Source organism: Aethalodelphis obliquidens, unplaced genomic scaffold (assembly GCF_003676395.1).
Source record: "Aethalodelphis obliquidens isolate GAN/ISIS:26980383/991018 unplaced genomic scaffold, ASM367639v1 scaffold7, whole genome shotgun sequence".
NCBI classification, from domain to species: Eukaryota; Metazoa; Chordata; class Mammalia; order Artiodactyla; family Delphinidae; genus Aethalodelphis; species Aethalodelphis obliquidens.
Window position 1 is genome coordinate 47,547,389 of NW_020837951.1, and position 14,332 is coordinate 47,561,720.

Sequence of the window (14,332 nt, forward strand, 5' to 3'; positions counted from 1 at the left end):
TGTTTTTGTATCCATTCGGCCAGTCTGTGTCTTTTGGTTGGAGCATTTAATCCATTTACATTTAAGGTAATTATCGATATGTGTGTTCCTATTCCCATTTTCTTAATTGTTTTGGGTTTGTTTTTGCAGGTCTTTTCCTTTTCTTGTGTTTCCTGCCTAGAGAAGTTCCTTTAGCATTTGTTGTAAAACTGGTTTGGTGGTGCTGAGTTCTAACTTTTTCTTGTCTGTAAAGGTTTTAATTCCGCAGTTGAGTCTGAATGAGATCCTTGCTGGGTAGAGTAAACTTCATTGTAGGTTTTTCCCTTTCATCACTTTAAATATGTCCTGCCACTCCCTTCTGGCTTGCAGAGTTTCTGCTTAAAGATCAGCTGTTAACCTATGAGGAGTCCCTTGTGTGTTATTTGTTGCTTTTCCCTTGCTGCTTTTAATATTTGTTCTTTGTATCTAATTTTTATAGCTTGATTAATATATGTCTTGGCATGTTTCTCCTTGGATTTATCCTATATGGGACTCTCTGCGCTTCCTGGACTTGATTGACTATTTCCTTTCCCATATTAGGGAATTTTTAAACTATAATCTCTTAAAATATTTTCTCAGACCCTTTCTTTTTCTCTTCTTCTTCTGGGTCCCCTATAATTGTAATGTTGGTGCATTTAATGTTATCCTAGAGGTCTCTGAGACTGTCCTCAGTTTTTTTCATTCTTTTTTCTTTTTTCTGCTCTGTAGTCATTATTTCCACTATTTTATCTTCCAGGTCACTTATCCGTTCTTCTGTCTCAGTTATTCTGCTATTGATTCCTTCTAGAGAACTTTTAATTTCATTTATTGTGGTGTTCATCATTGTTTGTTTGCTGTTTAGTTCTTCTAAGTCCTTGTTAAACATTTCTTGTATTTTCTCCTATCTAGTTACAAGATTTTGGATCATCTTTACTATCATTACTCTGAAATCTTTTTCAGGTAGACAGCCTATTTCTTCTTCATTTGTTTGGTCTGGTAGGTTTTTACCTTGTTCCTTCATCTGCTGCATATTTCTCTGTCTTCTCATTTTGTTTAACTTACTGTTTTTGGAGGTCTCTTTTTCGCAGGCTGCAGGTTCATAGTTCGCATTGGTTTTGTTGTCTTCCCGGGTGGTGAGGTTGGTTCAGTGGCTTGTGTAGGCTTCATGGTGGAGGGGACTGGTGTCTGTGTTCTGGTGGGTGGGGCCGGATCTTGTGTCTCTGGTGGGCAGGGCTGCGTCCGGTGGTGTGTTTTGGGGTGTCTGTGAGCTTATTATGATTTTAGGCAGCCTGTCTGCTGATGGGTGGGGTTGTGTTCCTGTCTTGCTAGTTGTTTGGCATGGGGCGTCCAGCACTGGAGCTTGCTGGCCATTGGGTGGAGCTGGGTCTTAGCGTTGAGATGGAGATCTCTGGGAGAGCTCTTGCTGATTAATATTAGATGGGGCTGGGAGGTCTCTGGTGGTCCAATGTCCTGAACTTGGCTCTCCCACCTCAGAGCCTCAGGCCTGACACTAGGCTGGAGCACGAAGATTATGTCATACACATGTCTGCTAGTGTTAGAGGGTCTCCTGTGGCTCACCGTGGGACAAGGATACTGGCAGCAGAAGTTCTGGGAAGTATTCCTTGGCATGAGCCCTCCAAGAGTCAGTTGGCAGAATTCTTTGCCCTACAACTATAGTTGACCCTTGAATGACATGGGTTTGAACTTTAGGTCTTTAATCCATTTTGAGTTTATTTTTGTACATGGTGTTAGAGAATTCTAATTTCATTCTTTTTTTTTCTGTCAATTCCTTTTTTTTTTTACATCTTTATTGGAGTATAATTGGTTTACAATGGTGTGTTAGTTTCTGCTTTATAACAAAGTGAATCAGTTATACATATACATATGTTCCCATATCTCTTCCCTCTTGTATCCTCCCTATCCCACCCCTCTAGGTGGTCACAAAGCACCGAGCTGATCTCCCTGTGCCATGCGGCTGCTTCCCACTAGCTATCTGTTTTACGTTTGGTAGTGTATATATGTCCATGCCACTCTCTTGCTTTGTCACAGCTTACCCTTCCCCCTCCCCATATCCTGAAGTCCATTCTCTAGTAGGTCTGTGTCTTTATTCCTGTCTTACCCCTAGGTTCTTCATGACATTTTTTGTTCTTAAATTCCATGTATATGTGTTAGCATATGGTATTTGTCTTTCTTTTACGTGTAGCTGTCCAGTTTTCCCAGCACCACTTATTTGAAAAGACTGTCTTTTCTCCATTGTATATTCTTGCCTCCTTTGTTGTTGATTAACTGTAGATTGATCATAAGTGTGTGGGTTTATTTCTGGGTTTTCTCTTCTGTTTCATTGATCTATATGTCTGTTTCTGTGGCAGTACCATATTGTTTTGATTACTGTAGCTTTGTAGTACAGAGAACAAAATTCTAAAATTTGTTTGGAAACACAAAAGACCCTGAATAGCCAAAACAGTCTTGAAAAAGAAGACGGAGCTGAAGGAATCATGCTCCCTGACTTCAGACAACTCCTTTTAAAGTAACATGATAAAGTCTTCAAGTGAGGCAGCAGAAGTCTTATGCAGTAAAGGCTACTTTTGCTGATAAGAGAGACTCAGTGGGGTTTAAGAGAATGGGTAACTTGAAGTCTTCCAAATTCCCCCCATTTCCCTCTTTCTATTTTTGAGGTCTTACTCTTTGCAAATTAGTGCCCTAACTCTCATATAAGACTTTTGAGTGAGGTTGGAATTGACCTTATATTATAATTTAGTAATCAATAGGATCAGACCTTGCAGTTTCTGGGCTACATCTGCCCAGCAGCTGCAAGAGGTAATGTCCATATTAGGGAAGTCATGTTTCTCTGACTGTGCCTTTGGCCAAGAATTTAAAAGCCCAAGCATGTCATTTTCTTTGTTAAAGCTCTCCAGCACAGTTAGAAATAGCTAGCCTACTTCCAACATGATCATTGTATGCACGATGTTCTTCAGAATAGCTTTTCATAGCACTAACCTGGCCTATGAAAGCCTTTAGTAGTTTCTTCATTCATGGGGACCACAGTGACAATTTGACCCTGAATTCCATGGAAACTCATTAGATAATTAGTGCTCCAACCTCTAATGCTAACCAGCACTGACTGACTTCACACCTAATTAGAATAGATAACTGATATGGACTGAATGTTTATATTCCCTCCCTTCCTCCCTCTCAAACAAACAAACAAACAAACAAACTCATGTGTTGAAGCCCTAATCCCAGTGTGGATGTTATTTGGAGGTGGGGTTTTTGGACCGTAATTAGTTTTAGGTGAGGTCATGAGGGTGGAGTTGCCATGATGGGATTAGTGTTCTTATAAGAAGAGGGACCAGATCTTTCTCTCTCGCTGTCTCTCTCTCTCTGCCATGTGAGGACACAGTGAGACAGAAGCTCTCTGCAAGCCAGGAAGAGGGCCTTCACCAAGGAACCAAATTGGCTGGCACCTTGATCTTGGACCCTCCAAATTCTAGAACTTGGAGAACATAAATCTGTTGTTTAAACACCCAGTTTTTGTTATTTTATTATGGCAATCGAAGCAGGCTAACACAATCACCAACATTAAATTCCCATTTCCTTAAAGGATGCACTTTTTGTAAGCATTTCCAGTACAAATTCCCATATGGACCAGTATTATTAGTTGCAGACAACAGAATCTACTTTAAGTTGTTTATGCAGAAAGTGATTAATTTTAGAGCATTATGTAACATGCCAAATTTGTAGGAGGGCCAGGGAGCTAAGTTTGGATATACTGTACAATCAGGAAAAACATAAGTGTAGAGAAACTCTAAACCACCTTGGGATTGTTTTAATGGAAACTTTCCTGTTGCTGTTGCATGCTCCTTGACATTTATGATATTAGTGGCATGAGAGTAGAACCTCAGCCACAGTTACTGCAGGAAAGCCAAATGCCTCTTCTTGTCAAAAGTTCTGATCTCCCTTTGGGGCTGCCACCTACCATTGGTTATGCATTACAAGTCTCTAAAAGGTATTTCTACAAGAGAATGTTGTAACATTTTCTTCTACAAGAAGCAGGACAAGGTATCTTCCAAGAATTTACTTGAATCCTATGTATTCAACATGAAAACAACTGTTGAAGGTGAAAAACTTCAAGGCAAGATCAACAATAAGGACAAATAGAAGATTCTTGACAAGTGTGAAATCATCAGCTGGCTTGATAAGAACTAGACTGCAGAGAAGGAGGAATTTGAACATCAGCAGAAAGAGCTGGAAAAAGTCTGCAACCCCATCATTACCAAGCTGTACCAGAGTGCAGGAGGCATGCTAGGAGGAATGCCTGGGGGTTTCCCTGGTGGTGGAGCTTCTCCATCTGGTGATGCCTCCTCTAGGCCCACCATTGAAGAGGTTGAATAAGCCAACCTGAGCATAGATTTAGCATTGTTCCACACAGAACATTGCAGGACCCAAATTTGTAGCAAATTCCATGGCAGTTTTAAATTTCAGCTGCTATAGTAAATAACGGGGCATTCTTGATACTTGAATATGGAAAATGTGCACCGGGAAAGGAAATAACATTGCACTTCATAAGCACTGTTTTATCAGTGGAAAATGCAATGCCTTAAATAAAACTGTATTTAAAATTGGTACCAAAAAATTTGTTATATATTTTAAGTCTTTGAAATATATTTCTATAAGAGAACCTTGTAAATTTCTACAAGAGAACCTGGCTGATGTAGATATTAGCTTTTTAGCACATGAAGGCGCATCCTAGAAAGAACCTGAGGTGGGTGTTGAGTGTACCAATCTGTAGTATCTTCTGCAGCTTCCATGAAGTCTAATGAAAAATAACTGAAGACTTAAATATGTAAGATTGTCAGTCTGGTCTTTTGTTACCCAGTTTAAATACTCGGAAAGACCCTCTATTTGGGGAATATAATCTAGAGTTATTAACTGAGTCTCTGTGGGGAAACAATTCATTATTCTAACTTCATTCTATGAGAGACACACAAAAGTATCATCCTTCTATTTTAAGGAGCTGCCCATTAGAAGTATGTTATTGGACCTGAATGCCTCATTTGCTGACTATAAGGATAAGCCATCCTTTGTAAGGATCCTTAAGGGAAAACTGGCTATGGGAGAGGAAAACTAGGTTGAAACTCTAGCTCTTTTTCTTTTTTCAAGCCTATGTATGTTTCTCAGTTCTCTAAGATCTAGTTGAATAGCTCAGGACTTTGTTATTGCTTTCACAGCAAGGAGAAAATCATAGCACAGGTTGACAGGCTGTAGCCACTTGTCTCCCTCTGTAGTCCTTCTGGAATTTGTTTTTCCAATGGTATGCCAATTCCTTTGTAACCATCCTAACATTGAAGTGTGTTTAGCAGTGAATGCTGTTTTCTGGTAATCTTTCATCTTCTGTGAAAAAGCAATTTGTCTTCTCAAATAAACTGCAAGGGGCTCTTGTCCTCCCACATGCCATTTTCTCACATTCTTCTTAGGTCTGAGGGTTGAAAAAAGATCTACAGTATTTCTGCAAAAATAGTATTAGAATGCATCTCTGCGAGCTTCAGTGTCTCTAATAGGAGCGACGTGGTATTTGGCTAAGGCCAAGAGCTAAGGGGTGACTATATGTTTCAATGCCTGAAAAAGAAACATGAAAAAACCCACACCTACTCAGGAACATTGTTCAGGCAGTGAGGAGGAACTGTGGACCATATTTTAATGAGAAACGTATTCTGCCTAGGAGAGAAATGTTTCGGCAAAAAACTGCTCAGGGGGTAATGATGGTCTGGCTCACTTTGATAAGAAATAGTAAATATTCTTTTTGGAAGGAAAAGAAATGACCTTTAGAAAGAGGAATTTAGAACAGAGGTTTTTGAATTGAGTCTGACTTGAGTCCAAATTCTGACTATTCCGTTTACTGCCTATCTAAGTTTGGGCAAGTTATTATCTTTTTGAAACATGGGTTTCCACATCAGTATAATGGGTATATATATGAATAGCTGTCTATAAAAATATTGTCAAGATTAAATGTAATAATGTATAAAAATATTTTAGTGCCTGGACATACCCAGTAGCTATTATTATTGTTACTGGTGATTTTATAAGTATCCTGAACAATGTAAGACTGCATAGGAACATTCAACTGGAGAGCTTTTTCAGGTGTATATAATTGATCTCTTAGTTTTGTGTGTTTGTAAATAAAATAATTAACATATATTGAACCTTTATATGACAGAGAATGCTGGTTATCAACACAATATCTTTTTTTTTTCTTTTTTTCTTTTTTGGCTGCATTGGGTCTTTGCTGCTGCATGCAGGCTTTCTCTAGTTGTGGCGAGCAGGGGCTACTCTTCATTGTGGTGCACAGGCTTTTCATTGTGGTGGCTTCTCTTGTTGCGGAGCACGGGCTCTAGGCGCGCGGGCTTCAGTAGTTGCAGCATGTGGGCTCAGTAGTTGTGGCTCGCAGGCTCTAGAGCGCAGGCTCAGTAGTTGTGGCGCATGGGCTTAGTTGCTCCGCGGCATGTGGGATCTTCCTGGACCAGGGATCAAACCCATGTCCTCTGCATTGACAGGCGGATTCTTAACCACTGCGCCACCAGGGAAGTCCCTCGACACAATATCTTTTCTCCCATTTTCCTGACAAAGTCCTAATGTGCCCTGCTAAAAACTAGCATTCTTGCAGCTAGAAGTGGTGATGTGACACAGCTCTGACCAAGGAAAAGAAAGTAGATGTCTTGGGTGATTTCTGGAAAAGCAATAATAGTGCTGCTTCCTCTTTCTTCTTGTCACTTCCTTGTTCTGCGTTTTGATCAGAAGGTTCAGATGAGGATAGAGGTAGAGTTACATCTTGAGGCCACAGGGAGACAATGAGGTTGAGGGCCCCACTCACTGAGGCTGACAGAGCAGAGAAAAAGAACTAACTTGGGACAACCAATGACACTGTGGAGATGTGGCCTTGGACCACCTCAAGTTGATGTTTTTTGAGGGACAGTAAATTCTTATTTGGTAATTCCTGCATAGAGTTTTTGTTAAGTGCAGCTGACATATGCTACTTGCTTTTCATGAATGATCTGATATAACTCCAAAAACAGCCCTATCCTATGAAGTACAAATATTACTCCCATTTAAGAGATTATGAAAGCTCAGAATCATTAAGTGATTCGTCTATGGTCACATGGCCAGTACATGGAAGAGCAAAGATTTAAACCAAGGCAGTCAAACTTCAGAACCAGTTTATCTATTTATACCTTCATTTCACTATATAATGGATTTCAGATTGTTTTCAAGAAATATGTACAATAAAAGAAACAAATATCAATAAAATTTCGATATTAAAAAAACCCCAGAATGTTGGTGTCCAGAAAACAGTAAGTTTCAATAGGAGGTAAAAAGCAAAGGGGCAGTGAGTAATAAGGGGGAATAGAATAGAGGTGTGTGGACCATACGGTTATCTTAGGAAAGATCCACAAGCTTAGTGTCTGAGCTTTCTGGTAGCTAAGTAAATTCTAAAAGCAACTACTAACATAGAGTTTCACATAGGACATAAATATGAATAAGAGACTATGTTAAGACACAGATTCCTGTACCCCATTCTCAGAGATTGGTCTGTAGTAAGGCTTGAGAGCCTTACTAAGTAAGGCTTAAGCCATCCTTTGTAAGGATCCTTAAGGGAAAACTGGCTATGGGAGAGGAAAACTAGGTTGAAACTCTAGCTCTTTTTCTTTTTTCAAAGTAGGTCTGTAGTAAGGCTTGAGAATTTACATTTATCCCATACTTCTAGGTATCACTGATTCTGCTTGTCTGTGGACTTTACTTTGAGTAGCATAGATGTAGGACATAGGTCACAAACTTACCTGCCCAGAGGTACCAGCCAAGTCATGTAAATGATAGAAGTGGGCCACGTGTAAGACAATAGGAAGGGGTTGCAGCTGTGGCACATTAGCATTTTAAAGGGGTAGCTGCTTCTCAACACCAGCCAGTTGTTGCCTTGTGAAAACAGGCAAATATTGCTAGATTTTCAAGTCTTTCAAGAGAAACCCAATGTTATCAAGAGAAAATTATGTGAAATTTCTATTTCTAAAAATACTATTCAGGCCAAATACATCTATCTCTTAATTAAGGGGCTGTAGGGAATGAACTATATATAGACTAAACTATATATAGACCCCACAAAAATTATTAATATTATGTTACACAGTTAGTATTCTATATGAATGGAGTGAGTAGAATCATAGATCCCTGACAGAACTTTGTAACTGTATTTTAAAATCACCATGCTTCAGTAGCACAAAGGATTGAAGTACAATGAATAAATATCTAGCCAGTTGAACTGACTTCAGATGTAGGCAGAGGCTTTGCCTGATTTTGACTTCCTTTTATATCAACAACCTGAGAAATGTTAGCTATCTGTCCTAGGCATTCAACCTAGTGTTTGTTGAATGAAAGACAAAATTAATAAACACATCATCTATAACTTATTAGATAGTTATCTTCGATACTATACTATTACTACTATTATAATAAAATTAAGAAGGGAATGTCTTTTACTATATACCTGAAATGCAGTGTGCATTCAATAAATATTTGCAGAATTGGTGGATGAATAATAACAAGCCACAAACAAACACCTACCCTCATCAGTGTAATCTTCTCTAAAACTGGGAGTATTCCTGTTTTATCTCAAAAAGGCTATTTATTATTCAGGCTTCAGCTTCTTCTAGAAAGTCTTTCCTGACTTTCTAAGCTCCTGTTAGGTGCCCATTTGTGCTCCCACACCATCCCTGTCTTCTTCTTGCATGACACATATAACAGTGCTTTGTAATAGCTTGTTTAATTAGTCATTTCCACTATTCTGTGTGCCCTGTGAAGTCAAGGATTATGGCTCTCTTGTCCTGTCGTATATGCTAAATACATTTAACTTGAATATAGGAATCACACATTCACAAAGGCACGTGCTAAATCTCATTTGCCTATTTTTACTTTGCAAGGTAGGCATGGTACTACATTGCTCCATGGTTCTCAATTAATACTTCTTTTTAAGATTGCCTCCCCATTAGACCATGTGCTCAGAAAAAAGAAACTGCATTTAATATTAACTTGGACAAAACATAGAAGACCAAGCTTGGCTTAAACAGCCACACAATGATATTTGAAGTATTTTCTGTTTTAGCATTCCAACTTTTGTTCCTTTCCAACAATATTGGTGACTAAGCTCTTTTGGCCTTTCCAAAAAAAGGGGAAAATATATAGTCACAGGACATATTAATTAAAGCATTTCCAAACATTTATGTGGTATTGGATGGTGATGTTTAGCAAAACTTGGCAGGAGTGAATCAAATATGATACCAGAATTAATTTATGAGTCTTGACTCCCAGCTTCATGGTTCTGTAGCTTTGTTCCATTTGCTCAGCAGGCAGAATGCCTTGAAAGCTGTTTGTTGTGCCCCATATAGTGCCTTGGTCCATGTCATACCCAAGAAGTCAGAATCTATGTTTTTCCATCTAGTCATCGTTCTTCCACAAGCCTCGGGCTCCATGGAACAATTGCTTTAACTAGAATAACAATTTTCCCTTTGTCTTGCCATTGTCAAAGCATACTGTGAAAGTTTAGAGACCAGAATCATGTATTTGGCACTACACAAAGTTTATGGAACTCCCTGGACATGGCCTTCGGCTCAGAACCAGTTGGCAACTCTGATTGGTTGGATCAATTACATTTGTAAAGATTTTAGTTCCTAGAAAATCATACTCTAGGAATAATGAGAGGGGAAAGACAAAACCTCTCTAACTTGGCTGGGATGAGGCTAGTCATGTCATCTGTCCTAAATTTAAATTTGTTGAGAATGGAGAAGACATAATCTCTGTTTTTAATGATTACAGGTCATGCTTTCCATAGCCTGACTGCTTTTGGCAATATGTTATTGTATTAAATGGCACATAGACAGTTTTGAAACCCAAACCATGAGATTTTCCTCCTTCTTTTTTTTTTTTTGCTAATCACAGCCTGCTTTGCCTAGAACTTCTCTTTGGCTGTGCTGTTAGAAAATCCTATTCAGAATTTCCTTAGGGAAGATTCTTCTTTGGGTCAGTCACTGAACATACTCTTTCTACTTAACAGTGCACTTTTAATGAGTAATTGAAAGCAGTAGTTGGTTTATTGTCTAGTTTGGAGAACTGTTCAGTTTCTAGTGGCCCAAAGTGGCCCGGGCTTGAAAGCAGGATGGAGCCTGCACTTATGAGGGAGAAAGGTTTGCTGCCAGATCAGGATGGAAGAATGCCTGCTCTAAGTCACATGCCACATTATTTACCTACCTCCTACTTCTGTCATCTTACTAGGCAAGAGATATCATTCCCGCCCCCCGCCCCCCCAGGCCCCCTTCCCCAACCTCACACACAATTGTGTTTATTTTTGTGTGAATGATATGGGGATACAATGGGGACTATATATCTTTTTTTTTTTTTTGCGGTATGCGGGTCTCTCACTGTTGTGGCCTATCCCATTGTGGAACATAGGGACGCATATACCTTTTCAAATTAGTGTTTTTTGTTTTTTGAAAAAATACCTGGAAGTGGAATTACTGGATCACATACTAATTTCATTTTTAATTTTTTGAGAAACCTCCATATAATTTTCCATAGTGGCTGTACCAACTTACATTCCCACTAACATGCACAAGGGTTCCCTTTTCTCCACATGCTCACCAACACTTGTAATTTGTTGTCTTTTTGATAATAATTATTCTGAGAGGTGTGAGGTAATATCTCATTGTGGTTTTGATTTGCATTTCATTGATGATTAGCAGTGTTGAGCATCATTTCATGTGCCTGTTGGCCATCTGTATGTCTTCTTTGGAAAAGTGCTCATTCAGGTCTTCTACCCATTTTTAATTGGGTTGTTTGTTTTTTGATGTTGAGTTGTCTGAGTTTTTCATGTGTTTTGGATATTACCCTCTTATCAGATATGTCATTTGCAAGTATCTTCTCCCATTCAGTAGGTTGCCTTTTCACTTTGTTGATAGTTTCCTTTGCTGTGCAAAACCTTTTTAGTTTGATCTAGTCCCATTTGTTTATTTTTGTTTTTGTTTCCCTTGCCTGAGGAGACATTCCAAAAAAATATTACGAAGATGCATGTCAAAGAGCGTACTACCTACATTTTCTTCTAGGAGTTTTATGGTTTCAGATCTTACATTTAAGTCTTTAGTCAATTTTGAATTTACTTTTGTATATGTTGTGAGAAAGTAGTCCAGTGTGATTCTTTTGCATGTAGCTGTCCGGTTTTCCCAACACCACTTATTGAAGAGGCTGTCTTTTACCCATTGTATGTTCTTGCCTCCTTTGTTGTAGATTAATTGTCCATATAAGTGTGGGTTCATTTCTGGGCTCTCTATTCAGTCCCATTGATCTGTGTGTCTGGTTTTATGTCAGTTTCATACCATTTTTGTTTGTTTGTTTGTTTAGATTTTTTTTTTTGATGTGGATCATTTTTTTAAAGTCTTTATTGAATTTGTTACAATACTGCTTCTGTTTTATGTTTTGGTTTATTGGCTGTGAGGCATGTGGGATCTTAACTCCCCAACCAGGGATCAAACCCACACCCCCAACACTGAAAGGTGAATTCTCAACCACTGGACCACCAGGGAAATCCCCATACTATTTTGATAACTGTAGCTTTTTAGTATAGTCTGAAATCAGGCATCATGATACCTCCGTTTTTTTTTGTTTGTTTGTTTGTTTTTTGGGTTATTTTTTTACTGCACCATGTGGCATGTGGGATCTTAGTTCCCTGACCAGCGATTGAATCTATGCCCCCCCACTTCATTGGAAGTGTGTAGTCTTAACCACTGGACCACCAGGGAAGTCCCGATACCTCCAGTTTTTCTCTTCTTTCTCAAGATTGTTTTGGCTATTTGTGGTCTTTTGTGTTTCCATACAGATTTTAGAGTTATTTGTTCTAGTTCTGTGAAAAATGCCATTGGTATTTTGATAGTGGTTGCATTGGATCTGTACGTTGCCTTGGGTAGTATGGTCATTTTAACAATATTAATTCTTCCAGTGCATAAGCACAGTGTATCTTTCCATTTGTTTGTGTCATCTTCAGTTATTTTTATCAGTGTCTTATAGTTTTCAGTATAAAGATCTTTTACCTACGTGGTTAGATTTATTATTAGGAATTTTATTCTTTTGGATGGAGTTGTAAACTCCATTCCTCTTTCAGATAGTTTATTGTTAGTGTATGGAAATGCAACATTTTCTGTATTTTAATTTTGTATCCTGCAACTTTACTGAATTAATTTATTAATTCTAATAGTTTTTGGTGGTATCTTTAGGATAGTCTATGTATATAGTATCATGTCATCTGCAAACAGTGACAGTTTTACTTCTTCCTTTCCAATTTGGATTCCTTTTATTTCTTTTTCTTTTCTGATTGCTATTGGCTAGGAACTCCAATATTATGCTGAATAAAAGTGGTGAGAGTGGGCATCCTTATCTTGTTCCTGATCTTAGAGGAAATGCTTTTAGCTTTTTAACATTGAGTATGATGTTGAATGTAGGTTTGTCTTGTATGGTCTTTATTGTGTTGAGTTATATTCCTTCTATACCCACTTTGTTGAGAGGTTTTTTATCATAAATGGATGTTGAATTCTGTCAGAAGCGTTTTCTGCTTCTTTTGAGATTATCATGTGATTTTTATTCCTTAATTTGTTAATGTGGTATATCATATTGATTGATTTGTGGATATTGAAAAATCCTTGCATCTGTGGGATAAATCCCAGTTGATCATGGTATGATCCTTTTAAGGTATTGCTAAATTCAGTTTGCTAATATTTTGTTAAGGATTTTTGCTTCTGTGTTCATCAGTGATATAGGCCTGTAGTTTTCTTTTTTGTGTGGTGTCTTTGTCTTGTTTTGGCGTCAGGGTGATGCTGGCCTCATAGAATGAGTTCAGAAACATTCCTTTCTCTTCAATTTTTTGGAATAGTTTGAGAAGGATGGGTGTTAACTGTTCTTTAAATGTTTGGTAGAATTCACCTGTGCAGCTCTCTGGTTCTGGACTGTTGTTTCTTGGGAAGTTTTTTCTTTTTTAATTACTGATTCAATTTCATTACTAGTAATTCATCTGTTTATATTTTCTGTTTCATCCTGATTTAGTTTAGGGATATTGTACATTTCTAAAAACATATCCATTTCTTCTAGGTTGTCCACTGTATTGACATATAATTGTTCATAATAATCTCTCATGATCTTTTTTTATTTCTGTGGTGTCAGTTGTAACTTCTCTTTTTTGTATTTCTGATATTATTTTTTGTTTTTGTTTTAAATTTATTTATTTATTTTTGCTGTGTTGGGTCTTCGTTTCTGTGCAAGGGCTTTCTCCAGTTGTGGCAAGCGGGGGCCACTCTTCATCGCGGTGCACGGGCCTCTCACTGTAGCTGCCTCTCTTGTTGTGGAGCACAGGCTCCAGACGCGCAGGCTTAGTAGTTGTGGCTCACGGGCCTAGTTGCTCCATGGCATGTGGGATCCTCCCAGACCAGGGCTCGAACCCGTGTCCCCTGCATTAGCAGGCAGATTCTCAACCACTGCGCCACCAGGGAAGCCCTGATATTATTTTTTGGATCCTCTCTTTTTGTAATGAGTTTGGCTGTATGTTTATCAGTTTTATTTATCTCTTTAAGGAACCAGCTTTTAGTTTCACTGATCATTTCTATTTTTTTTTAGTCTCTATTTTATTTCTGCTATTTTCTGTATTATTTCTTTCCTCTACTAATTTTGTGTTTTGTTTGTTCTTCTTTCTCTAGTTCCTTTAGGTGTAAGGTTTGTTTGTTTATTTGGTATTTTTCTTGTTTCCTGAGATAGGCTCGTATTGCTATAAACTTCCCTCTTAGAGCTGCTTTTGCTGCTCACTATAGATTTTGGATCATTGTGTTTCCATTTTCATTTGCCTCCAGGTATTTTTTTTTTAACAACTTTATTAGAGTATAATTGCTTTACATTGTTGTGTTAGTTGCTGCTGTATGACAAAGTGAATCAGCTATACATGTACGTATATCCCCATATCCCCTCCCTCTTGCCTATCCCTCCCAGCCTCCCTACCCCATCCCTCTAGGTGATCACAAAGCACAAGCTGATCTCCCTGTGCTATGCGGATGCTTCCCACTAGCTATCTACTTTACATTTGGTAGTGTATATTTGTCCATGCCACTCTCTCACTTTGTCCCAGCTTACCCGCCCCCCTCCCCGTGTCCTCAAGTCCATTCTCTACATCTGTGTCTTTATTCCTGTCCTGCCCCTAGGTTCTTCAGAAACATTTTTTTTTTTTTTAGATTCCATATATATGTGTTAGCATATGGTGTTTCTT